The sequence below is a fragment of the Pelophylax lessonae genome, assembly GCF_965119305.1.
Source record: "Pelophylax lessonae genome assembly, chromosome: 2".
Classification (NCBI taxonomy): domain Eukaryota; kingdom Metazoa; phylum Chordata; class Amphibia; order Anura; family Ranidae; genus Pelophylax; species Pelophylax lessonae.
In genome coordinates this window covers 382498251-382500686 of record NC_138769.1, presented here as the reverse complement: position 1 = coordinate 382500686, position 2436 = coordinate 382498251, and positions in this window count along the sequence as shown.

Below are 2436 nucleotides of genomic sequence, written 5' to 3'. Positions count from 1 at the left end.
TCACTATACAGCCAGGGGGAAACAGAATTAGAAAGTCTTTAAAATGCTATAATAACAGAGCAGGGTAAAAAAATCTTACAGGAAATAAATGCCTTGTGAAAAGATCAGCTGAGAACATAGGCGCTACCCAAGCATATATATGTAAAATCTGGGTTTAGTTTTAAAAGTGATCTCAGGTCCAGCAATGGTTTCTCATTTCCATATCCATTGTTATTTCAAACAGAAAATGAAGGCTTCACATACTGACCATGCACAATGAAACTGGAAAAAATGTTCCAGTATGCATTAAGCTGACCATACATTAGTAGAATTTCTAAAGACAATTCTTAGGAAAAGAATATTTTAAAAAAGTTTATTTTTCTAATAATTTCAAAATCAATGCTTGTTTTCAACCAGAGTGACAAAAACAATTTGAGGGAACAGGATGGAAAATTTTTCTTGAACAAACAAAATTCCAAAAAGGTATTTTTTGTTCCGTAAAATTCATTCATTCAGGGGCTGACTGGCAACTTTCGGCCCAAGGGACAAGTACAAACCAGGGGTACAAACCCATGGTGCAGCAGCTCGGCCCCCCCTCCCACTCTCCCTTTTCCTCGTGTCCTCCTAACCCCCATTCCAGGCTGAAGCTCAGCTCCAGGTACTCTCTACTCCCCGGCCGATTCCAGGTTCCCAGCCTGGCCAGCAGGAAGCAGTTGGGGGGAGCTGGGACAGCTCAGTCGGGGCTGCCTGGGGGAGGAGATTCTCCACTGGGGCAAGGAATTGGCCTCTGCTCAGACACAGTTTACACCATCCATGCTGAGGGAGAGGTCTGTGCCCTGTCCTTGTCTTCATCAGTAGGTCAGCAGTGATGACTTTTTCGTTTTTTTCACCAGGAATCCTTTAGGCATGTCTGTGGCAGAAGCGGTGCAGCCTTTTACAGGGCATCAGAGTGGCCCGGGGGGCAATTGCCCCCCTGCCCCCTGGTCCAGTCCTCCCCTGCATTCATTCCAAAATTAAATGTTTAAAGTAAGCAAAGTTTTTCAAATGACAATCGAGTGTTCTGAGAATGTTCTGAGAATATTTTTAAGAATTTTCGTTCAAAATCCTTTCAATCTATGCCCAGCTTTACTTTTACTTGTTAGTCTTATTGGACAACAGCATTATTTGTTAAAGCAAAATACTTGTTAATTGTTTTTTACATGAATTTTATTTTGTAAAACAAATGCTAATCCCTAAATTTATAAATAAAAACTGCCTGCTTCCTTCTTCTGTTGAGCCTTATGCAGGTCATAGACGGTGCCAATTTCTTTCCTGCAACCACTATTCCCCCATCAACAAAGAACGGGCTGATGGGGGGAATCCCTCCTGCGGAGACAAGTATTCTCCCAGCAGGGGGGTGGGGAAAGCCAGTGATTATTGCTAGTGGCTGTAGCAGCCACTAGCGATAATCGCAAGTAAAATTCGGCAGGCTGGTTGTATCCAAGTTGATTGATCTGAACTGGCCGAGATTCGAACCTTCTATGGTTGGCCTTAGCCAACAATGAGAACTAAGAAGATCTGGAATAATTGTTTGTCTATGTTCTGTGCTCCCTGCCATTATTATCATTATTATTATAATACAGGATTTATATAGTGCCAACAGTTTACACAGTGTTTAACAAAATGAAGGCAGACATTACAGTTACAATACACTTGGTACAAGAGGAATCAGAGGGCCCTGCTCGTTGGAGCTTACAAGCCTAGGAGACTATTTAGCCCCACATCCCCCCCATTCTTATCTTGGACTGCAAGTCAATTAGATTCTGTGCTGTGGATAAGATGACAGTGGAAGTGGTAAATAGTTTAGCAAAAGACAACAGGCAGGGTTGACACCACTTAGTCCAACAAAAATGCTGGACGTTGTCAGCCCACAATTGGAAATCAAAAAGTGGGTGCATTTCTGTCAGGTTATATTGTATTTTTCTAGATTTGCAGGGTCTTCAAGGGACAAAACATTGGTACATGTGCATATTTTGGTGAAATATACCGCATATTTATTTTTATTTTGCCTTGATATACACTTTAAGGAGATAGACCTATCTCTACTGGTATTTTCATATGTGCTTAGAGACTAGTCACAGAAAGACCACCAATACGCTTTGTTGCTTTTCTTTGTGATGATGCTACCAGCACCCTCCATCAACTGGCATAATTGAAACAGGGATACAGAGAGACAGAAAAAATTATCAGAAAATGTTTCCTTAAATAAAAATGTCACCTTATAGGTGGGGGAGGGGTGGCATTCAGGAAATAGTTTTCCTCTTTGACCAGAGTCCAGTTTTAAGTATACTTTTTATGATCTAAACAATTATTAACTACTGTTTGTATTTTTACATATCATTTGTGTTGATTCACATTAAAACCAGAAGCTATTTTTTTTTCATGTGTTTACCTTTCTAATCTTAGCTGTTAAGTTTA